At 47.2% G+C, this 25,981-nt stretch overlaps 1 protein-coding gene across 2 annotated transcripts in view; it reads right to left on the reverse strand.

Annotated features, from left to right (window-relative positions):
• Window positions 1-25,981, reverse strand: part of UPF3A (UPF3A regulator of nonsense mediated mRNA decay) — an 819,005-nt gene that overhangs the window by 649,189 nt on the left and 143,835 nt on the right. The gene's annotated exons all lie outside the window — the stretch shown is intronic.

Raw genomic sequence — 25,981 nt, forward strand, 5'->3', positions numbered from 1 at the left:
CTCAGCCCTGATCCCCACTGGCAAGCCCACAGGCCAGGTGGAATCAGGGCTCGGATCTTTCATAATGCCAGACATCCACTTTTCAAGCCCTCTTGGGGCCAGTCCTGGCGCCTTTGGCGCCAGGCTCATCAGTTGGGAGAGGCATTTGCTTAAGGGACTACCTTATTTAGGCTTTCAGCCAACATGGAGGCATCCACAAAGTTGGGTTCCTAAAACCAAGCTATGCGGTCTAGTGCTTTGGGTGTGGTGGCCTAGGGACTACTTTACCTGGACTACTTTACAGTGGCTATTTAAACCACACCGAACAAGACCACACGCTTCGCGTTACTTTGCTTCTAGCAACGTGACGCTCACCGTGTCCAGCTTTCTCGCGAACCTGACGAATTCCGGAACTGCAGAAAAACAAAGAAACATCGTTATCAGCAGAATCTTACCTGTAATCTTCATCCATCTCTACTCGCAGCTCCTGGGAATCTCTGTTGGAGGAGTTTGCCGCCCGGATTGAGGGACCTGAGAAAAGGAGAAAGACATCATTAACGGAGGTACCAGAGACATTACAACCATAAAAGCGCTTGAAGACTTACCTGGCTGGTTGCTTCTCGACCGGCACTGATCCGGAAACCCCATCTGCGCTGGGTACTCTCCGCGACCTACGAAAAGGGAAAAACACAGGTTAGTGAGGACAAGGCATCGCTGCGCTACGCAAAGCGCCTCCTCACCGCATCATAGCGCTATAGCTCACCATCATCTCCCGGTGAGAACCAGCCCATCCCGTTCTCCAAGTCGACACTCCACGCTCCTAGAGGAGATAAAAGAGACATTAAAACAGACAAAAGGCATGCAAGAATTACGACGCCATTAACTGCAATAAGACCTACCTGAAAGACACTACAAGGGCCGCAGTCAGTGAAGTAACTGGACTGCCAGCGCCCACAAAAGCCAACACGCCCCTGCCCAGAGAGAAGAACGGAGAGCCCACCGATTCCAGCAACCAGGTGAGAAGAGAACCTGGAGGGGCTGGAAACATAAGGAGGTGGGGGATTAAACTGCTTACCTTGGTCGCCCAGACCTGACATAGGCTTCATTTTCCAGGCAAAATTCCCTCGACACCGAGACCACAGGGGAACCATCAGGAAGGGCATCAGCGACCAGCTGGCTGGGTGGCGTCCCCGTGGATACCAGGTGAGCGTAACAGCCAAAGAGGAAACACGAGGACCGCCAGAGACGCCCGGTAAGTCCAGGGAGACAGAATGGGTTACCAGGGAGCCTAACAGAGAATACTGCGTCCCACTGAGCATGCAAGAAAAAGCCATTGAAAAAAGTAAAGGAACTGACTTAAATGAGAACATAAAGACGGGTTGGTGACCCAGTATTCCAAAGAAGGAAATTATGTGTATGTGAACATTGTTGAAAGTGAGACGGAAGCCCAAAACTGTAACAGAGGAACTGTTATACATACGGACAGAGTTGAAAAGTGATCGAAGACCCAACCCTTGGCAAGGGGTGACAAAGTAAATACAAACTCTTTTGGAAAGGGGTCAATGACCCAACTCTGGAAAGCTATTTTGACGTTGATGAAAGAAAGAGTGAATAAAGAAAGAAAGAGAAAGCACTGGCTGTCACGGCTCGCTCCCTTCGCTCCCATTCCTGCCACTTGGAGGCATGTTTTGGTGTTTATTCCCTACTGGACATTTCCTCCGAACCTTATGCTACAGTGTTGTGATGAATTGGGAGCGCTAAAACCTTATTTTCCAAGTTACTGCCCTTCCGGATCCACTCCAGGTTTTTGGCAGCCAGCATGCTACTTTAATCAAATGACTATGCTTCCCAGAATGCCTGGCTCACTGCTTCACCTCCTCCCTTGCAGGACAAGGTTGGGTGGAGGATAGGCAACACCTGTGGCTGCAGGTGCAGCAGGCGGCACACCTGAGGGGTGTGCTCGTTAAGCAGCTTTAAAAGCCTCAGTTTACTTCAGTCCAGCGCTGGTCATTGTTGCATTTTTCCTGTTGTGACTGGTCCCTTGTTCCTAGCTTTTGTGCCTAGTTCCTAGTTCCTGTTTCTTGTTCCTCTGCCCTGGATTTCGGATTTATGTGCTTAATTGATTTCTGCTTTCTGGATTTCCCTTTCTGTCTTCCTCTGTCTGCAGGCAGGCTTTCTCTGTGCTTTACCCTTTGATCCAGCCCAATTTGCCTGTGTTCTCTGTTTCTTTGATGCTGTCCTTTGCTACTGAAAAACTTGATGCATTAGTCTTTCCCTTTTTAGATTTAGCTTCCTGCCTTTTCTCCTTGGATGGGTGGGAAAGGTTTCCTTTTGTGATATCATTTTCCCTGCTCCTGATCCTTACTTTCTATTGGGATCCATTCCATGTTTTCCATTGCACTTCTGCATTTATTTCCCATTGATTATTAGGTGTGGGGTGCTGTTGTAACTAGTCCCTGTGTGAATGCCTTTTGTTTTCCTCACTATTCTATAATCACAATTCCTACTTGCCCCTTGACTTGGGTCTTATGAATTTAGTTATCCTCCACCCATTACTGTTATAGCCTTCTGGGTCCCTGTTTGATCTACTGGGTTCGTGAATTTACTGACATTCAAGTGGTCTTTCCGGTCCTCGTGAGTACTGTTTGTAAATTCCTTATTCAGTATCATCCAGAGTGTCAGCTCACAGATCCTGTCCTTGCTTGCCCTCTACGTGGGCTTAGCGCTGTCAGTATCTGTAATAGCATAGTGGGTAAGGAGTTTGCCGACTTTCCTTTCAGTCATAAGGAGGTTCTAAGTGCTTACCCCACATCCCTTTTCATATATTGGTATTATTGTTTCACTCTATTTGCACTCCTGGGTTTTAGTATACACAAGTCTAGGGTATTGTATGCACGTTGTTAGATTCAAAGTTGTTCACTGTGCGATTCCGTGCACATTTCCCTTGCCATATTCATTGCCTTCTTCCTTTCTTAACAGAATGACCAGCCGTTATTCCCGTTTGAATATGGCCAGTTTAAGAAAGAAAGGCAGCAAAGCCACTAAAAAGTTTGTACAGAAAGCTTCCCTTACGTTTACCTGTGACAATCAAATCACTCATACTGACTTAAATGAACTCCTTGTCACGAATGGGTATTTACGTGCAAAGTATTTTTCCCACAGCATGGCCCATCGTACATTGCCTGATCCTAGTTCTGTCTTTAATTTTGATCCAGAGTCTATGTCCGCACAAGCCTTAGCAGCGGAAAACAACACACTGCTAGATTTATTACACACGAGTACCTCTGTTGTTGAACCCCATGATTCCGGTTGTGCTTTATCTCAGATTGAACAGTTTCATGATTCAAACAAAGAATGGAGGGGTTCCTTGCATATCTTCTGTTTTCAGCCCTCAGTCTACAGCTTACTCCTCTGCACAAGTACTTACTGTAGTCCCTAATGCCAAGAGGTCTGATGTCAATAGTCTGCTTAAGGGAAACACAGACCAAGTCGGTAAGAGAGAGTATAGATCACAAAGCCTGCAAGCAGTAAATGACAATGTACAATCAGTGCACATCCGGATGGCTAGGGCAGGATCCAGCCCTGATGCCACCATGCCTTCACCTGTGCCTACTGATAGGGATGTACAGTTAAGGCAGGGCATGCTAAAAGCTGAATTTGAGGAGTTAAAACAAGAATACATGACTTTACTAGAGGCGAATAAAACCTTACAGTCTTTTCTGAATACACCTCAAACTTTATCCGTTGATGAAGTGAATACTGTTCAGTCCCTGAGTGCGGAGATTTCTGTAGGTCATGATACTTGTCAATATGTAAAATCTATTGGGAGTGAAAGTCTTTTTTCTAGCACAGCACTTATTCAGGGCAGAGGTTCTGACAATTGTTCTACCGTTTGTCAGGAATTGCTGTTAGCTGAAGATTTACAAGCCACTCCTTTACCTAAGATTTCCTGTGTAGCAGTTTGTCATAATTCTGAGCTTGAACGCATACATGCTTCTGATTTCCAAACACAATCCACAATGGTTGCATACACAGAATCAGTCACTACTGTAGGCTTAGGTTCTGCCCTTGATCTAGCTGCTGAGACTGAAGTAGACATTCAAGCTGATGTGGAAAACGATGCTACCTCTGTGTTCGCTCCTCCTTCTGCCAATTTTTGTCACAACGAACATTCAAAGACAGTACAGAATTCTTGTTTTGATGGACTCATTCCACAGTATACTGAACCAAAGACCCGGCAGGCGATTCCTGAACTGTTGACTGTTAATATGCCACTTTCAGAAGCTAAGACAGAGGAATGGACATTTGACGAAATCCTGATTAACAGAGACTTTACTATGGTGATTCCTCTGGTTGATTTTGACTTCTACAAAGGAAGAGACTCTGTGGCATCCACTAAGGAGAGGGACGGCATGGGTACAGCTCAGTCTTTGGTTACTGGTGCCAAGGAGTCAACCGCCCCTAAGGTGCTTTCCATTCCTGAGCCACAAATGTGTCTGTCGACTTCTGGGACTTCAGTCTGTCCTCCTACAACCATTGACTCTTCGATTATCCAGTCCACGGCTCTACAGTCATCGTTGACACACGTATCTTCAATCAATGAACAATTGCTATGTCTGCCAGTCACTCAAGAGCCTTCACCATGTACGTGGTCAGAGCCAAAGACCTTGACAAGTTTGTCTTCAGCTAACGAGACGGCTCCAGCTTGCATGCCCTCAGCCTCAGAATTTCCTCTGGCATGCCTGTTTTCGGCTACAGTGACTCATCCAGCGGGTTATCCTTCAGCCATGGAGCCTCCGGAAGCACATCCTGAGTGCATGTCTTCAGTCCCAGAGCCTACTGCTAGTTTGGCTTTAGTTCATGAGAGACCTGTATCCTGCTCAGCCTCGCTGCCAATATCGGAGGTGCACCTGTCTACTCTGTCTGATCATGTTGCATATTCTTCTACTTCAGAGTTACCTCCTGAATCCCAACCATTTCTTACGGATGAACATCCAGCCTGCCCTTCTTATGCTTCAGGGGGATCACCAGAATGCCTGCCTTTTACACAAGTTGATTCTCCCAACTGCTTGACTGTAGCATCAGCGCCTCCCGAATATGAAACATCTGAGTCTGAGACTTCTGCCAGCTCTCTCTTCAGAAACATCAAGCTGGATCACGACTCGGGAGGGCCTTACATGCAAGGCCATTGGACTTGCCTGGAGTGTTACGAGAGGGAGACGGATACCATCCGCCATGGCCCAGTCACCGAACAAGTAGCCGACCAGGATAGCGGGCTGGGCGGTTCGCATTTGGGGGCCGGTTTGGATCAGCCGCTTGACAGCTTTCTTGTTGCCGGATCCCACATGAGCCTGAGGGAGGGGACGGGCACGGCCCCCCAGCTGCAGCACCAGTCGGGTGCAAGTAGCCAAAGGAAGGGTATGACTGCTGCAGTTCAAGATGTGCCTGTTATTGCTCCTGCTGCGAGTGTGCCTGATGTACCAAGTACTGCGTCTATCACTCCTATCGGTATGCCAAACGTCCCTGCGGTTGTATCCCACGTGCAACAAGGTGGCTACATGACTGACACCAGGAGTGCCAGCCTCATACAACCCATTGGACTTCCAGGCCCCCAAGGCGTGGAACAGATGCAGTCGAACCTTGGTCAGCCTCAACCACAGGCCTTTACCCAGATGGATGACGGGAAAAGATCCGAACCTCTACCTCGGCCGCCACCTTCTTTTTTTGAACATTTCCTGAAACCTGCTATTTTCTCACCTCCTGTGTGTCCGCTCTTGGCAGGGAGGCTACCAGAGCATCTACCATTGTCTAAAGCATGTTGCACCAGCCTGCCTCCCTCCTCAATGATGTATGAGTGTTCTCTCCCAGTGTCTGAGCTTCCTGGACCTTCCAACTCTGCTTCGGGTCCTGCAAGTCCTTCATGCCTTTCTTCGACCCATGAGTCTCTTCCTCACCGAAAACCTGCCTATGGCTCTTCTAGACTGCGGCCTGATTCTATTCATTCCAGTCCTTCTGCTTTTGCCTGCGGGTCATCGTTTCCGTCAGTACCACCTCTGAAGACAAAGCGCTCCTGTCGTGGAAGGAAGATGTTTTGTGCGGGTGACGATCGCCTGGAGTCGGCCGTGGGAGGGGGTATACTGTCACGGCTCGCTCCCTTCGCTCCCATTCCTGCCACTTGGAGGCATGTTTTGGTGTTTATTCTCTACTGGACATTTCCTCCGAACCTTATGCTACAGTGTTGTGATGAATTGGGAGCGCTAAAACCTTATTTTCCAAGTTACTGCCCTTCCGGATCCACTCCAGGTTTTTGGCAGCCAGCATGCTACTTTAATCAAATGACTATGCTTCCCAGAATGCCTGGCTCACTGCTTCACCTCCTCCCTTGCAGGACAAGGTTGGGTGGAGGATAGGCAACACCTGTGGCTGCAGGTGCAGCAGGCGGCACACCCGAGGGGTGTGCTCGTTAAGCAGCTTTAAAAGCCTCAGTTTACTTCAGTCCAGCGCTGGTCATTGTTGCAGTGTTCCTGTTGTGACTGGTCCCTTGTTCCTAGCTTTTGTGCCTAGTTCCTAGTTCCTGTTTCTTGTTCCTCTGCCCTGGATTTCGGATGTATGTGCTTAATTGATTTCTGCTTTCTGGATTTCCCTTTCTGTCTCTTTCTCTGTGCTTTACCCTTTGATCCAGCCCAATTTGCCTGTGTTCTCTGTTTCTTTGATGCTGTCCTTTGCTACTGAAAAACTTGATGCATTAGTCTTTCCCTTTTTAGATTTAGCTTCCTGCCTTTTCTCCTTGGATGGGTGGGAAAGGTTTCCTTTTGTGATATCATTTTCCCTGCTCCTGATCCTTACTTTCTATTGGGATCCATTCCATGTTTTCCATTGCATTTCTGCATTTATTTCCCATTGATTATTAGGTGTGGGGTGCTGTTGTAACTAGTCCCTGTGTGAATGCCTTTTGTTTTCCTCACTATTCTATAATCACAATTCCTACTTGCCCCTTGACTTGGGTCTTATGAATTTAGTTATCCTCCACCCATTGCTGTTATAGCCTTCTGGGTCCCTGTTTGATCTACTGGGTTCGTGAATTTACTGACATTCAAGTGGTCTTTCCGGTCCTCGTGAGTACTGTTTCTAAGTTCCTTATTCAGTATCATCCAGAGTGTCAGCTCACAGATCCTGTCCTTGCTTGCCCTCTACGTGGGCTTAGCGCTGTCAGTATCTGTAATAGCATAGTGGGTAAGGAGTTTGCCGACTTTCCTTTCAGTCATAAGGAGGTTCTAAGTGCTTACCCCACATCCCTTTTCATATATTGGTATTATTGTTTCACTCTATTTGCACTCCTGGGTTTTAGTATACACGAGTCTAGGGTATTGTATGTACGTTGTTAGATTCAAAGTTGTTCACTATGCGATTCCGTGCACATTTCCCTTGCCATATTCATTGCCTTCTTCCTTTCTTAACACTGGCAGGTTAGTGCACCAAGCAAACAGGGAGTTTGACATTCATACCCAGGAAGGGGAGATTAAAAAAAAGTGATATCCTGGCAGGAGAGTAAACCAGGAGTGAAAAGTGAAATAATATCCTGGCAAGGGAGCAAACCAGGAGTGAGAGGAGAAGTAAAGTGATATCCTGGCAAGGGAGTACACCAGGAATGCAAAGACAAATACACTTGAAGTTGTGGAAACAAAAAGGAAGACTCATACCCCTTTTTAAGGATTGAAGAGAAAGACACAAATACCCTTGCAGGAGAGTACACCAGGGGTAGAAAGTGGACAAAGTGTAACATTGTAAAGAAGGTACGCTTGAAGGTAATTCACAGGAAAAATCATGCTCTTGTGAATACTGTTAAAATGTGAGAAAAAGACACACCAAACTGCCAGAAGGACTCTAGAGGAAGGGAGGCCCCTTTCCTGGCAGAACCCTGCATTTCTTTTATGTTCTACAGCGTAAACCTTTTATGTTGAGAACCTTTGAAGCAAGCTACAAGTATGTAGCTTACCAGAGCTTCCCTGTACACATTATATTGAGTTTAAAGTGTAAGAGTAAGACTAGGATTTTTGGACACAAGACAGAGGATGCTCTTTTGTTTAACATCCTGACACAGACATTCCTTAGTTTTGTTGAGGCTAGGAAACCCCTTTTAGGATTAGGGAGAGATAGGATTTTCCCCAACTCTTCTTATTACTTTCTTTAAATAAAGGTCTATAGCAACCAACAAACATGCCACTGTGTCCGAGTCTTACTCTGGACCCCTTTTACTATATACATGCTACAGTTTAAACATGTATTCATTAACAAATTAGCAGCATTTTCATTTATGACCCATGTATAATTTGTATGTCAGGTGTCTTGAAATGCTGATCGTTCAACTGTAAGACATTTGACTGGTTTTTGGTTGGGAATACACAAATTGAACTAGTGGAAGGCCGTTCGGAACCAGTGTCAGACTATTTTGCACCTTTCTGGGCAAGTTTGCACTGACACTTTGAGCGACTGAACAGCATGAAATGTGGTTTTTACACTTGTTAGCTGGTGCAAATGTTTCTTTTGAGTTGGTCGAATGTTGGTGCGGAAGTGCAATTTACATAGTTTTGCTCTTGCTTTGAAATGTATGCTGAATTGCAAAATAAACACCAGTAAGCTTACATTTTGAAGAAAATAACAGGTATGGGATCACTTTGGCTTTATCTGTACAATGTTCCATATTTGAACCACATAGGGCAAAACAAAAGTGCATTAGTCTCTTGAGAACAGGTTACCACTTTTTTTTGCACTTCGTTGTCTAACTCATTATTTTTAGCCTTACATAGCTGTGAATAAATGACTACTGTTCTACAGGAGTACAGGGATGCGTGGTGACCCCACCCCTGTAAAAAAAATAAAAAAAGAAAAAGAAAATAGTCTTTTGTGAAAGGTCACTCTTAGTACATACGTTGGGTAGATAAGTAGGGTTGATCAGGCAACCTTGTGCTCTAGCACCTGAGAAGCATCTGTGTGCTAGATGGAATGAGCAATTTCTTTTTTATTTAATTTTATTTGTATAGTGTGAAACATAAGCCTGGGACATAAGGGAATAGTTTCTTACCTGTAACTCCATTTCTCCAGCATTGGTATCTTTCATGGATTCACATGCTTTGAATATTCCCCGTCGTCAGGCTGGGAATCCCCGGTACATTATATAGACCCTTTCCCGTAGGAAAACTTTTTCGACGCTTATGCGTCCTATCCACCTCGTTTTGTATCATGCGTGCCCGTGCCGTCAGGACGTCATGATATAAATACAGGCCCCGCCCCCGCGCTCCCTCAGATTTCGGCCCCCAAAGTAGTGGGGGAACCGGTTTGCATGATCAGGGGAGGCAGGTGGGCGCATGTGAATCCATGAAAGATACCAATGCTGGAGAAATGGAGTTACAGGTAAGAAACTATTCCCTTCTCCAGCATTGGATCTTTCATGGATTCACATGCTTTGAATAGATTACATAGCAGTACTACCCCCAAGAGGAGGTGTGCATGCAAACCCCTATACATTCTTCGCAAAAGGCCGTTCCCTAAGATTATGTATACATCAGTAATAGTTTACATAGGGAAAAAACGGACCACATACAGTCATAAATTCCACAGGATGCCACCCCGCAGCCGGGGCTTACCTTACTGGAATAGGTGTCGAAGCACCGCCTGTCCCATCCGGGTGTCTTCGGCATGTTGCTGCGACAGGCAGTAATGGCGGGTAAAGGTGTGTGTAGTCGCCCAGGTAGCCGCCATGCAGATGTCCCCTAGAGGGACTCCGGCCCACAGTGCCGTCGACGATGCCGCTGCTCTAGTTGAATGAGCTCTTGGCCGTCGTAGAAGAGGCTTCCCTGCCTTGGAATGGCAGTACGAGATGGTAGATGACACCCATCTTGAAAGTCCTTGCTTTGAAATGGCTTTTCCTCTAGCACCCAACCCATAGGCCACAAACAGCTGTCTCGTTTCTCTGAACGGTTGCGTACGATGAAGATAAAACTTGAGAGCCCTTTTTACATCCAATGTGTGTAGCATGCGCTCCGCTCCCGAGCATGGCTCCGGAAAAAACGTAGGCAACACGATAGAAGAGTGTTTATGAAACACCGAAGGAGCTTTTGGTATGAACTGTGGGTTAGTGGCTAGGACTACCTTGGTCTTGAAAAATCGTAAGTATGGTGGGTCCACCATTAGAGCCTGAACTTCTGAGATACGTCGGGCTGAAGTGATGGCCACCAGGAAGGCCAATTTCCACGACAGAAACTTCAGAGACGATGATGACATTGGCTCAAACGGAGGTTTCATAAGAGACGTTAAGATCAGATTGAGGCTCCACTCCGGTGGAAATTTCTTCTCTGGAGGGAAACTCCGAAAGAGGCCTTTAAGGAAGTGCTTAATCAGGCGGTCGCTGAACAATGGTGCCGAGTGCCGTCGACGAGTAAACCTGGAAATGGCTGCTAGGTGTACTTTTATTGACGACACCGACAGGCCCATTTGAGCTAATAACAGCAAGTATGGAAGGAGCTGTTCCGGCCTAATCGATTGCGGGGCCAAACCTGGTTGATCCTCACACCATTGACAGAACCTTTTCCATTTGTACGCGTATGAGGCGTTTGTGGAAGGTGCTCTTGCCGCTTGCAGGATACGTCGACAGTCCTCCGGAATCGTTAGCCGACCAAATTCGGCGAAGTCAGGAGCCAGGCCGTCAACTTGAGGCTGTCCGGGTCGTGATGCCAAACGACACCCTCCTGTCGAGACAGAAGGTCGGGGGTCTTCTGGAATCTCATCGGTTCCGCCGCCGCTAAGTGTAGTAGGTCTGAAAACCACACTTGTCTGGCCCAGTATGGGGCCACCAGAATTACCCGACATGGGTACCTGAGGATCCATTGCAACGTCCTCCTGACAAGGGGAAAAGGAGGAAATGCGTACAGGAATTTGTTCGTCCATGGGAATGAGAACGCATCCCCCAGTGAGCCCTGCTGAGGCCATCTGCTTGCGTACTGATGGCATTTCTTGTTGTTCTTCGTTGCAAACAGGTCTATGGAAGGGTGTCCCCATTCCTTGAATACTTGTTGAAGTTGTTGGTCGTTCAGCACCCATTCGTGAACTTCGTTCATTTCTCTGCTGAGGGCATCGGCTTCCACGTTTTTCACTCCTGGTAGGTGAAATGCTAAGATTTGTATGTTGTGTTGAAGGGCCCAATGCCAGATTTTCTGTGCCTCTGTCGATAGGGACCTGGAACGTGTCCCTCCTTGTTTCCTCAAGTAGAACATCGTAGTGGTGTTGTCCGTCATGACACGCACCACCGAGTCCCTCAGTTGCGGAAGAAAAGACTTCAGAGCCCATCGCACTGCTCTCAGTTCTAGCAGGTTGATATGCAGGGAGGACTCCTGCAAAGACCACTGGCCTTGTACCTGTAACATATCCAGATGAGCTCCCCATCCGCTCAGCGATGCATCCGTCACCACCGTCTTTTGGAACTCTGGTTCCAGTAGAGGCATCCCTCTCGTTAGGTGAGTAGACACTTTCCACCAGCCGAGTGCTTGAACTAGTTGTTCGTCGACGACCAGTCTGTCGGACCAGCGACCTCTGCTCTGTGCCCAACGGTCCGCTAGAAATTCCTGGCAAGGCCTCATAAACAGACGGCAGTTGTTTATTAACGGAATGCAGGACGACATGGTCCCTAGCAGGGACATGTACTTGCGCACAGAGACTCTGGTACCGCCGCTCCATTCCGACGCCTTGTTTTGAAGTTTCTGAATTCTTTCGCTGGATGGTTTCACCAGGCTTGTGTGCGTATGAAACTCCGCTCCTAGAAAGACCAAGGTCCTCGAAGGCTCTACTGAGGACTTGTTGAAGTTTATTGCGAAGCCCAGTTCCTGTAAGATGGACATTGTGGCTCGTAGACTGTCTCGTGTTTGTTCCTTGGATGACCCTCTGATTAGCCAGTCGTCTAGATATGGATAGACATGATGACCATCCTTCCTTAAATGGGCCGCTATAGGGGCCAAGCACTTGGTGAACGTCCTGGGGGAGGACTTGAGCCCGAACGGGAGGACCTTGAACTGAAAATGCTTTCTCCCGACGACGAATCTTAAATATCTCCTGTGTCGTGGGCGTATTGGGATGTGAAAATAAGCATCCTGAAGGTCTAGTGAAGAGAGATAGTCCATGGGTTGCACTGATCTGATAACCTCTTGGAGTTTTAGCATTTTGAATTTTTGGCTCTTTAGCCACTTGTTGAGTACCCTCAGGTCGAGAATGGGCCTCCATTTGCCGTTTGGCTTTTTGACAACAAAGAACCTGGAATAAACTCCTTGGCCTTCCTGTGCCACAGGAACTCTCTCTACCGCCCCTTTTCGCAACATAAGCTCCGCCTCTTGTCGTAGGATTTGGAGGTGGGGCTGTGTCGAGAATAAAGGAGGAAGACGCGGAGGCTTGTCTTTGAATTGCAGCGCATGACCCATGCGAATCGTGTCTAGGACCCATCGATCTTTGGTGATGCATTTCCATCGGTCGAAGTGATGAGAGACTCGACCCCCCAGGACGTTCCGAAGGCCGTCATTGGTTGCTGGTTTGCTTGTTCTTCGTTGACGACGGACCTGAGCCTCGCCGCCTGGAGGCTTGATAGTCCCTGCTTCCACGTGCCGACTGGGACGCTCGTCTGAACCCTTGTGAAGAGTACGAGGGCCTGTTAAATCCACGGTCCCTCGAGGCTCCAAAGCGGGAGTTTCCAGAAGCACCTCTGAAAGGGCGAAAAGAGCGAAAATTTCTACCCGTTTGAAGGGCGCCGAGGGACCTAGCAGTATCCGTGTCTTCTTTCATCCCTTTCAGCGCTTCATCAACCTTTTCGCCAAACAGGTGCTCCCCTTCGCATGGCATGTCCAGGACTTTGTACTGTACTTCAGGACGGAAAGTAGTACATTTGAGCCACGCTTGTCGACGAAGCACTACTCCATGGTTGATTTGTTTGAAACCAGACTCTGCTAGGTCCACTGCGATATTAATAGCGTGGTTCGAGGCCTCCTCGCCGTCCCGCACCAGTAACATAGCTGCTTTTCGGTGTTCGTCTGGCAGGTGTTCTAGGATAGGGGCTAATTTGTGCCACATTTCCCTATCATATCGTGACACGATCGCTAAGGAATTGGCTGCTCTTACTGTCGTCGCTCCGACCGAGAGCACCTTCTTTCCAAATGCGTCCTGCCTCCTAGCCTCGCTTTCCGGTGGCGTTGAACATTTTTGCTGGACCCTGGCCTTCCTAGCTGCTGCCGCCGACACCACCGAGTCAGACAAAGGCTGTGATGTTAGACATTTTGGAGTGGACTCCGGAGCTTTAAACTTTTTCTCGATCCGTCCCTTTATGGCTGGTTCCGAGAACGGATGGCGCATCGTTTTGAGACCTTCTTGCCACACGTGGTCAAGGATTGGGATGGCAAATACCGATTTTCTCCTTTGACCCATATGGTCAAAAAGGAAACAGTCTTTCCTCTGCTCCTCAGGAATCAAGCCGAATTCGGAACACGCTTTCCCCATCATTGCATGGAAGGCTCCCACATCATCAGGGGGAGATGGCTGTGTCTGGCTCCTCGTAGACTCCAATTCTACATCCGAATTCCATGTCGGGTCCCTCGACGGTGACAGGGAGATGTCTGACCCAGAGTCATCATGTATAGAGTCGGACTCCGACAACTCACCCTCCTCCTGAGCTCGAGGACGATCTTTTACCGCCTGGGGAGCCGATGGGTGATTCGTCGACGAGCGAGCCGTACAAGTTTGCTCGTCGACGGAAGGTACAGACAGAAGTGACGATGACGTCCCAGGTTGAGGGAACTGGGTATCCAGCCGCTGTAGTAGCTTCTGAAGAGTATTAAGCACATCCAGAGACAAAACTGTCTGGGGGTTCAGCAACGTGGATGATATAGGTACCATACCCCCGCTCGCACTCGTCGCCGTCGTCGTCGACGTGGAAGGCCGTAAGCCTAAATCCAATGGCTGCAGAACCATGTCACCTTCCCCTTCCGCCGAGCAGGCCGTGTCTGGCTGCAGTAAGACCTCAGGGGGGATCGGGTCATAGACCTCAGGCAGCCAAGCCATAGACTGAGTTTCCGTCGACGAAGGAATCCCAACCGCTGCTGCTTGAACGGTAATAGGCATCGTCAATGACACCGAGGTCGACGAGGAAGTCGTCGTCGTCGAGCCTTTAGACTTCGTTGTCGATTTTGATGCCGACTTCCCGGCTGAAGCTTCTCGACTCACGGAAGACCTGGGACGGTCCCCTGAGGAGGATTTAGACAGCGCCAGCCTCTCCGTCTTAGATGATGAGGAGGAGGAGGGCTTTTTATGAGATGAGGAGGATCCAGCATGTTTCCCCTTATGCTTGTCCTCAGGGCGAATTTCTGCTGGCCGCACCTTCTTCGATGGAGGCTCCGACTTGCTCCTGGAGGCCGTGGAGCCAACTTCCGAAGCCGGGTAGGCACCCGCTCCGTCATTAAGCCAGTCGACCAGCCTTCTTTTACGGTCCTTAAGGGTTTTTTGGGAGAAACCCTGGCATATCTCACATGTATCCGCCGTGTGGTGCGGGTGGAGACAGTAGATACAGTCCATGTGGCCGTCTCCTTCATAAACCTTTTTGAGGCCACAGGTTGCACATGGGCGAAATAACGCCTTTCCAGACATAATTCTCCAGATTTGAACTTCGCTTACGCGAAACAGACAAAAAAACAATCTAGTTATCACTAGTAGTAACACGAAGATCCCACTGCTTTGAAAGACGGTTGAAATCTGAGGGAGCGCGGGGGCGGGGCCTGTATTTATATCATGACGTCCTGACGGCACGGGCACGCATGATACAAAACGAGGTGGATAGGACGCATAAGCGTCGAAAAAGTTTTCCTACGGGAAAGGGTCTATATAATGTACCGGGGATTCCCAGCCTGACGACGGGGAATATTCAAAGCATGTGAATCCATGAAAGATCCAATGCTGGAGAAAGGCGCTCAATAGGACAGACAACAATCACAATAGAAAAGGAGGTCTAGATTCAGAGGCAGTATCGGGGGCTGTGAAAATGTGCAGAATAGGGTAGTTTTCAGTCCTCGATTAAAGCTGGAGGATGATGCACACGCTCTCAAATCAGGGGGGAGAGCATTCCACAGTCCTGGTGCAACATGTGGGTAGGACCCAAGTGCTACACATGCAAGTTTGGTCTGTGGTGTTGATAGAAGGAAGGTGTTATTAGAACGTAGTGTTCTACGAGTAGGTAACCAAGAGATACCATTGGACAGGTACTTGGGCCGTTGCCCAAACAAGCACCGGACCGGACAGACTCAAAGGAGATGGTAAAATATTGCTTTAATCTCAAGAAGTAAAGTAGGGGGAATAAACACTTATCAAATCGACTCATGCAGGATCACAATGCCTTTTCGATTGTACTTTGTTTATATAATGCTAGATGTGTCATTTATGACGTCATTATACGTGGCGAACTGCAAAAACCTATCGAGGGGTGGGATTGGATTAGGGGATCATGTCTACCTTAAGAAATATATGCGTGTTAATCCCCCATTGGTGGTCTCTTATCTGTAAAACACACCCTGAGTTACTTCTATAAGTACAGTTACATGTGGTGTAAGACCCTCGACATAGCAGAGTATGTGGCAGCAAAAAAATACTTTGCGACATTGTATGTAAAAGTGCATGGCAGGCTATTCTAACTGGTTGGCAACCCAAATTCAACCTTAGACATTCGGCTTGTGAGCAGAAGGTACATAGAAACAGAAACCAGGTACTTGGAGATACGTTAGCTTTCTCCTTGTTTCCCTAATTGGTTTACCCTCTCTCATCGGTAGGCCTTATGCCAGAGTCTTTTATTTGAAGGTTGACCTTGTGTCAAGCTGTGCCCCCCGGGGATTCCTCATAACTGCGCTCTTTGATCTTCTGCTGTCCAGGTTCTCCGATGTCCCGATACCCCGTCTGGGCACAGCGCAGTATGGTTAGGGTAAGTGCTCCCGGTCCCCAGCTGCGAAATAGTACACAGCTGGAAACAGGGAACTCTCTTCGAACACCACAGAAAAAAAGATCATCCACAGAGTTTAACGTGTGGCTGGAACAGCGCAGTGTACTGACGTGGACGTTCCAATAGAGTGAAGGAGGCAGAAGACTGAGGCCAGTGGGAATATATAGGTAACAGACGAGCAAAGGCAAGAGCAAGGCAAGGCGAGAGGGTAATTAACTCCAGTATACTTGTAGCCAGGAGGAAACAAGGAAGCAGGGATAAACAGGAGCGTCAACTCCTCAAGGCACAGAGAAGAGGTTACGACACGTAGGGATTTGCGTTGAGACACCAGATATTGCCAGCATCAGACTGAGGCTCTATTGCGTAGCAAGGGAACCATTGCAACCATCCAAAAACAAGGAGATTGCGAATGTGCGAAACCTGGCTGCTGGTTTCCCGCGCATTTGCACAGGGCACAACATGGCAGTGCCCATCAGAGAGGACCGGCGACGAGTACCGCGCCATGATAGACCTGGGGAGAATCGATCATGGAGACGCCGAGTCCTCCATGGCAGGTAGGCGCAATGCCGTAAGGCAAGTTCTTCGTGACACGCTGCCCACCCCAAAAGCAGACGAGGCACCAGGCTTGAATGGGAATTGCAGGTAGAAGTGACAAACTATCCGGGGGGCATGGACACCAGAAGCAGGTTCCCAGGAGTTGTCACATGCAGCATAGCCCTTCCAGGATACCAGGTAACGAAGTCTCCCACGGTGCATAAGGGAATCACAAATGTCTGCCACTTTGTATTCAGGAGAATCAAACTGTACCACAGGACCAGGACAGGGCAATGAGTGACCAAAACGATCAGGCCAATAGGGTTTGAACAGAGAGACATGGAATACAGGATGCAGTCTCCATGAGGCAGGCAGAGCAAGACAAAAAACAACAGCTGAGATCCGATGAGTGATGTGAAAAGGACCAAATAAATGAGAGGCCAGCTTTTGAGGGACATTACGCAAGGGTACGTTTTTAGTGGAGAGCCACACCTTATCCCAAGGTTGATAAGTTGGTTCCTGGGAACGATGCTTGTCTGTGGAGATCTTCATTGATTGTTTGGCAGTACAAAGATGATCAGTGGCTACACAGTGTACATCCTGCAGACGTAGGACCAGATCGTTGGACATCACAGGACCAGGACCCACAGCTAAAACAGGAAGAACATCAGGATGAAAACCCATACAACAGTAGTAGGGACTCATTCCCAAAGCAGAATGGACCGAGTTATTGTAGGCAACCTCTGCCATTATGATGTATAACATTGTAGGTACTGCTCCAGTGTTTGGTTTGTATGCTCAGTTTGTCAATTAGCTTGAGGATGGTATCCAAAACCGAAAGAAGCAGTAATACCAATGAGCTTGCACAAAAAGGACCAGAAACAAGACCTGAACTTGGAGCCACGATACGGAACGATTTTCCGGGGAAGACCATGCAGATGAAAAACATGTAGGAAGAATGCATTAGCTTTAGCTACTGAGGGAGGCAGACCAGCCAAGGGAATGAAATGAGCCATCTTAGAGAAGCAATCAACTACGACTAGGATACAGGTACATCCGTCGGACAGGGAAGATCCACGATGAAATGGGCCGAGATGGTATGCCAAGGACGAGGAGGTATTTCCAGAGGTTCTAGGAGTCCAACAGGACAGGAGTAGATTTCGACTGAGCACAAACTGAGCATGATTGCGCGTACTCCTCAACAGCAGGACGCAAGGAAGGCCAACACAATTGGCGCTGGATCAGTTCCAGAGTTGCTCTCAACCCACGATGATCAGCCAAACTGGTGTCATGCATTTGAACCAACACCTGCCGTTCTAGATCCAGCGACGGAACAAACAGGCGACCCAAATTAAATAACAATCCATCTCGTAAGACGTGATCCTTGGATTGCAGAAGGGTTGTAACTCGAAGATCGCAGGCAATAGCAGCCTTGACTCTTTCCGTATTGCGGCCAGAAAATGTTTCACAGGTGATAGTACATACCCAGGAGATTCGGTGACCTTGTCTATCTGTAGAGATCGAGACAAAGCGTCCTATTTCTTATTCTGCAATCCGGGAATGTATGCAATGAAAAAAAAACCTATTGCAGGAATAAAAAGGCCCAAAGAGCCTGCCGACTGTTTCTGCATTGTTGTGTACATAGGTATTGTAGATTGCGATGGTCTGTCCTGACTTCCACAGAATACGGTCCTCCCAGGAGATGTTGATGCCACTCTTTAAAAGGCAGCTTGTATAGCCAAGAGTTATTTTTCAATGATGGAGTAGTTGCGTTCACTAACAGTTAATTTACGAGAATAGTAAGCCACTGGCATCTCAACATGGGAGTGAAGATCGGATTGAAGAAGGACAGCACCGCCTGCTTGGTCTGAAGTATCAGTCTCAACAATGTAGGGCAATGTGTCATCAGGATGTAGTAGAACAGTTTCTGACATAAAGGCTTTCTTCAAAGCTTGAAAAGCATTGGTGGCTTCTTTAGTCCATTGAAACCTTTGCTTAGTGGATAACAAGCAGCTTAGTTCCCGGGTCAATTCAGCAAAGTTTGCAATGAAACAACAGTAGTAATTCGCAAACCCAATGAAAAGTTGCAGAGACTTAAGGTCATGCTGTACAATCCAACTCAACATGGCTCTCGTTTTCTTAGGATCCATATTCACGCCTTCTGGGCTAATGACGTACCCTATGAATTCCATCCTGGATACATGGAATTGGCATTTCTCCAATTTTACATATGGATGGTGTTCTTGTAATTGATGCAACACCTCAGTAACGTGTACACATGAAATTCCAAGTTAGAAGAAAAAACAAGGATATCGTCTAAGTACACCCATACCGAACAACCAATCAAATCAGAGAAAATAAAATCCATAAACTTCTGTAATACGGCGGGGGTGTGCACAACCTGATGTTAGGCAGAAACCTCTGCAGTTCCCTTAGGGACCACTGCAAAAGATTTAGGACTACAGGTGATTGGCAGTAAACCCAATTGGTAGCAGTCTGTACCACCCCGATTTACCTGGTAGCTGTGGCTGAGCAGTCAGACTTCTCTCAAGATGAGTTAGGCAGTATATAGAGTATACACAATAGGTACAGAGATACAGTAGCACAAGCAAACACTGACCAGAGCTTTGGTGTAAAAGTATATAATTATTTATTTAAAGACACTTGTAAATTACACTAGCACAAAAAGAGGTAAGTAAATTCAACACACAGTCACTATTACATATATATATACAACCCTAATTACTTATTAGACAAGTCTTAGTGAGAAACACCACTTATTTTCAGACAGAGGTGAGCGCTTAACATAAGATGGCACTCTAATAAGTTATAGAAAAAGGGAGGGAAAAGGCAAAGTTATGAAAGCACACAATTTCAATACCTTTCAAAGAACCACAGTGAGGCAGGTTAGGCAAAGTCTACTGGAGAGCAAGGACGTTCAAATGCCAGGTCCACTCTTAGAGAGAGCAAGCGAAATGTGTCCAGGATCATCCAGTGGGGTTATGCCCAAAGAGTCTTTGTAGATAGTTCACAAAATATTGAGATTCAGTCAGGAAAAGTTAGCTAAGAGGCCTTAGGCTTACCCAGGTTAGAAAGTCGAGGATTTACTGTCACCCCGAACGATCTGTCGCAAGGGAAGCCAGGCGGGACACAGTACCTGAAAATGGGAAGAACGCTCCAGCGGGGGCAGTTGTTCCTGGCAGCGGTTGCAAGTCGGTGTTTCGTCCAGAGGAAGAGGAGGTCTCGACGTGGAGGAAAGCTGAAGGTCGTTGCACTGCGAGGGAAGAAACCAGCCGCAGAGTTTCCCGGTTACAAGGTACTACCTTTTTCTTCGCAGTAGTGGTAAACCGTGGTATTCCGGTTGCCGGGGTTTACCTGGCACAGGCAAGGCGGCCACGAGATGGTCCAGGAAGGCGAAAAGACGGGCAAACTGGTTATCCCCACCAGTCAAAGGAAGAAGACTCTCCGGGCTGGAGATCTCCTCTGTCATCGGGAAAAGTGGTGAGACGGTTCAGCAGGGCTCCACCGGTGGCGTCGTCATTGCAGGTTGGCTCAGCTTCTCCCTCCTCGGATTCTTTAGGTCCTGTGGCGACTTCTGAAGTTCCAGTCCCCAAAGCCCTGCTTTTATACAGAAAACCCCCATTCATTCAGCCTAGCTGTCACTCAAACATGCTAAGTGGTGAGCCGGGCGGCTCACCACTTGGGCCATTCACACAAGAGTGCGACTTGAGTTGCCGAGGCAACTCAGTCCAGGGTGCCTAAACCCCCTCCCAAACCCCCTGTGGTACCCAGACAGAGTGGCACCACTTTTGGAGGCTTCTGTGGAGAAGCCCACCAAAAAGTGGAACAAAGGGCTCGACTTGGGTTGGAGTCACAGAAGCGAACACAAACGCCATTTTGGAACCAAGTTTCGGCAAAAAATACCAACTGGTGAATTTACGTTCATTTAATAAACAGGCGGTATATTCGAGGCTATTTTAAAACGTGGTAGCCTCGAACAATGGGAAAATCCCATAGGAATATATTCACGGTCGAATATAAAAAGTAGTATCCATTGCCACCAGCCAAAACTCGGTCGGGGGGGACTGGACAGTGCCCCCTCCAACAACAGACCCCAGGGCAATCGAATTGTCCCGACCAGTACATCCACAATATGATGGTGTGTACTGGTTCTGTTCACAATTTAAGACTAGCAAAGCCAATGGTGACTTTACATGCCCTGGGAGACAGTAGTCAGTCCCAGGGTATGGAGTCTATGTTGGGGGGTCGCTACGACACCCTTGGGTTACTGCACGGAGGGTGCTGTCTAACCCACATACCAAAAACACATGAATCCCTATGGGGTAAAGGACCCCATAGCCCATAAAACACATACAAAGTCAAAGGAACACCTCAAATCATGTCTAAGAGTGGGAGAAAAAGAGTCTCACTCTTAGCAGGAGAAACAAATAAACCCCAAAAATCCAGCAAAGCTGCTGGGGGACTCACTAGGTTTGGGAAATTAGCCTTAACAGAGAATTCTCCCTAACACCTGAAAGGCATCACCTTGTATTCAAAATGCCCAAAAGGCATTTTAAAAGCAGTTTTCCACTCATGGCCTGGCCGTATATGCTCCCGCAGGTCAAGTTTGATAAAGACCTTGGAATCAGGCAGTGATTCTGGGATGTCAGTAATCAGGGGTAGTGGATACCTGTCCTTCAAGGTGATGTCTTTCAGTAGACGATAATCAATACAAGGCAGAAGGGTCTCCTCCTTCTTAGGTATGAAAAATAATAGAGCCCCTAACGGTGAATTCAAAGTGTGATATAGCCATGTTCCAAGCATTCATTTAGATACCTTTCTAACTCTGTTCTTTCATCCCCTGTGAGTGAGTATATCCGACTGTTAGGTAAAAAAGAATAGGGTATCAGATTAATCTTGCAGTCAAAATTCTGGTTCAGTGGTAAGTATCAGCGGTCCGCTTCTTGAAAAAGTACCTTGCATTGATGGTATTCCTTAGGTAAATCTAGACATGTTATCCATTGAACTGTGGTGTCCTCATCCTTGCACATACCTGGAATGGGTCCAGGAAAACGATCAGGTGAAGAATAACAATTGGTGGTACAGAAATCAGAAGAAAATATCAAGACCCCAGTCTTCCAATTGACCACAGGATACTGGGCCATAAGCCAAGGGATACCAAACACTACAGTATAAAATGGTGACGTTATGGCAATAAAAGATAGTTGTTTGTTATGTTGATCCAAAGTCATGCCCAGGGACCTGGTATGCCGCTCAATAGGTCCTGAAGACAAAGACGTCCCGTCAATCGCTTGTACCTCTGCTCAATGTTCTTTGTTCTGCGTGTGTATATAGTGCTTCCGTACAATCGAGCCATCAGTGTAATAACCGACAGCACCATAATCTAACAGAGCAGGAACAACAATGGATTTGTCTGGACTAGAGCCCCAGGATAATGTAGCTTCCAATACCCTGCAGCACATACGGTGGCTGCCACGGCGGCTGCATCATATCTTTACCCTTGCCTTAACAAAGCAGTGGGCACACAAGTATTCTGGCCCCTCCACTCCACATATCGATCCTACCATTGTAGGCATTGTCTGCAAAAGCGATACAGCCCAATTTGTGCTTGATGTCTGCTGAACGCTCCCTCAGGCCCTGGCGTCATCACCCTTTGGTCACCATGTATCACGCGGCAACTCAACGGAACACTCTGCCTACCTCTTTCTGCCTGTATTGACTTGCCCACTAGTGATCTTAGCCGCTCCCATTGAATGTGCCTAACTGCTTTGGTCATCTATGCCTGATTGCGCCAATATCAATTCTAGATGTTGCTACCTGAATGTGCCTAACTGTTTTGGTCGCCTATGCCTGATTGCGCCAATATCAATTTTTAGATGTCCTATCTGAATATGCCTACTGTTATGGTCGCCTATGCCTGATTGCGCCAATTCTAGATGCCCCTATCTGAATGTGCCTACTCTTTTGGTCGCCTATGCCTGAATGCGCTAATATCAATTCTAGATGTCGCTACCTGATTGTGCCTAACTGTTTTGGTTGCCTATGCCTGATTGCGCCAATATCAATTCTAGATGTCGCTACCTGAATGTGCCTAACTCTTTTGGTCGCCTATGCCTGATTGCGCCAACAGTAATTCTAGTAACCTCTACTTGAATGTGCCCAATGTGTTCTTAGCTGTCTACATGACGGTACTAACAGTTAACTCAGCTGCCCCCTCATGAATTTACCCAATTGCATTCCACTGCCCATCTAGGATTGCATGATTCTTTTTGCATACGGTGACATTGCAAATGTGATAAAAATTGTACGTGCTCTGAATGCTTTAGGCACCTTATGTGACTAGCCCACTGGCACAGACTAGCCCTAAGCTAAATGAGATTAGCCTAATCACCACACCACCACATTTGCACTAAAACGTCCTGCTTTGATTGCTCCTAGAACATTGTGACTTTAGCCCCTCTGTCACTATTATACTATACTATTCGGGTCCAGCCTACCCGTCCACTCCACTACTCTACTAAGACGTAACACAGCTACTTGTGTACTTCTACCGTCAGGGTACTGCCTGTCACCCAGAGCCGGTAGCCCTACCGAGCTATACCCAACCTCTAAGCCTTACCTGATTTACACCTACTGAGTCATAACTAACCTCTCCCTTACGTCCGTACAATCTCTGCTTAGCACCTGCCCCTGGCCCCATCATCCTCCTGCAGAATTATAATTGCTTAGTCCCACAGAACGATGCACACCATAAAGAGTCAATTGTCTAACATACCACTGACACTCCTCTGTGCCCTTACAATAATGGCCTTCACCAACCTCCTACCTTGTACATTGCAGGAAACTTGAGACTCCGAGCTAGACTGCCACAGATCTACAAACCCAAAACTAACATTATCAGTTCCTCAGACTCCCATATAAGGCCTACCACCCTCACCACCAACCATATCCTCACCATACCAACTTCTCCACCCTCGCAAAAAGCGCAGTCCCACATCTTTGCCCATTCTCCTCGCAATTACACCAGAACCAACCACCCTAAACTAAACCCTCCCCCCCTCTCCAAGGACAGAATAAAACGACTATCTCAGGAGCCCTCATCAACGCTAGATCCCTTATGGCGCATACTACCGATATTGCAGACATACTCTCTAGTGATGACTTTATATTTTGGCTGTTACTGAATCCTGGCTACATGAGGCGGCAGTTCCAGCCCTTATGTTAGCTATACCTGACAACTATCACATACTTAGGGTCGACAGGCCTAATTCCAAAGGTGGCGGCCTTGCTATCACAGCCAAAACCAAACTGGCATTAAGACTAACCACACCCCCTGAAATCAAATCTTGTGAATTACTTGCAGCTAAACTCCCTATCTCCAATAACTGTACTCTAACCATCCTTTTACTATACAGACCCCCTGGTCCAATAGGGACTTTTGAGGAAGACCTTTCCAGCCTCCTCTCTAACAACATTAAAAACACCCCACAGCTCCTATTGCTAGGAGACTTTAACTTGGGTTTCAATGACCCTGAGGATAAACGGGCCCAATCTATTGAAACCATCCTGACAGAACATGGCCTGACCCAAAAAGTCCTCGCCCCCACTCACATGAAAGGGCGGATATTAGACTTGTACAAGAAAGAACTAATCCTCACCAAAAGGAATACATTCAATGAAAGAATCACTAAGGCTAACTCCAACACTAAGGAGCTTTTCTCCATTCTGCGTGAAATGGAAAACCCTATTCCACCTACAGATAATATCCCAAAAGATAAACAATGGTGCATCAGCATCCAAAATGCTCTAGCTAACAAATTAGCCACCCTGCAGTCTAAAATAGCTAACAAAAAAGCATCCTTGCACTCCCCTGAGACGCATCCCACCCCACCCCACCCACTACTACTCCAAATAATGCTACACCTTTCAGATTCACCAATATTTCCATACTGGAAATTGAAAAGGTTATATTATCACTGAAGCCCTCCAACTGCCAGGGTGACAGTTGCCCAGCACAAATAATTAAGGATGAAGCTAGAGACTTAGCACCTTTTATCTCTAAGCTTATCAACGCTTCCTTCAATTCGTGTACTCTCCCCATCAACCTCAAAGAATCTTGGTTGTTACCACTCCTTAAGAAACAAAACCTAGATCCGGCCATCCCCACTAATTACAGACCCATTACAACGGTCCCATTTCTCCTCAAAATCATTGACAGGGTAGCCTACCTCCAAATCCAAAGCTACCTTGAGGCCAATCTCCTACTAGGATCACGCCAATCCGGCTTCAGACCACAACACGGGATTGAAATGGCCTTAACTGATCTAAAGACACAAATCAACGAGTTGAAGGACAAATGTAAAACAGCTATGCTACTCCTCCTCGACCTATCGGCAGCTTTTGACTTGGTGAATCCTGCAGTGTTATGCGAACACCTAGCGTCAGCACGTCAGCAGCACATTTCTCGAGTGATGCTATAGCCTGGGCACAATCCTTCCTAGCTAACCGTATGATGAGAGTGTTCTCCCGTTCAGACTCAGCAGACCCAATCCAAATCACCTGTGGTGTCCCACAAGGTTCTTGCGTCTCACCGACAATGTATAATATCTTTACCAAGCCACTCTTTGATAAACTTGACAGGCTGGGCGTCACATACACCAATTATGCTGATGACACCCAGATCCTCATACCCTTATCAGGCAACTCTGTTGAAGACACAGCTTTGGTAAACAGTATATACTTCCTCATTCAGGCATGGATGGCCTCACATGGCCTCTGCCTGAATGACGATAAAACTGAGATTCTGATTCTGGGCTCTGACTATAATCTAAAGAAACTTAGCCCCAATTACGCATCATTTATTATTGATGGCAACGATATCAAAGTAGTAACTGAGGTAAAAACCTTAGGTGTTTACCTTGACTCTAAACTAACACTAAAAAAACAAGTTAGTTCCATGGCCTCATCTACAGTTTATACCTGTAAACTGATTAGGGCCTGCAGACCCTTTCTATCTGAAGCCAGCTGCATTACGATTGCCAATGCATTAATAATGTCTAAATTAGACTATTGTAATGCCCTCTACGTAGGCACCAACAAAAGAATCCTAAACAAAATACAAATACTACAAAATAACGCCCTGAGAGCAGCCCTGAATATACCCCGCAGAGAGCACATATCCAACTTCAGAAATGACCAGCACTGGCTAATATTTAGTGATAGGATACTCCTCAAAACGGTATCCCTCGCCTTCAAATGCCTGAACAACGCTGCACCTCCCTATCTCTCTGCTAGACTGACCAGAAGAATCTCCTCTCACCAAACTAGATCATCTAACCATCTCTGCCTTAAAATTCCTAGATTTAGACTTGCCAAAGCTGGTGGAGGCAGCTTCCCTGTCAAAGCAGCTCTCTCCTGGAACGCACTCCCCACTAC

Source organism: Ambystoma mexicanum, chromosome 7p (genome assembly GCF_040938575.1).
Source record: "Ambystoma mexicanum isolate Mex_15411 chromosome 7p, UKY_AmexF1_1, whole genome shotgun sequence".
NCBI classification, from domain to species: domain Eukaryota; kingdom Metazoa; phylum Chordata; class Amphibia; order Caudata; family Ambystomatidae; genus Ambystoma; species Ambystoma mexicanum.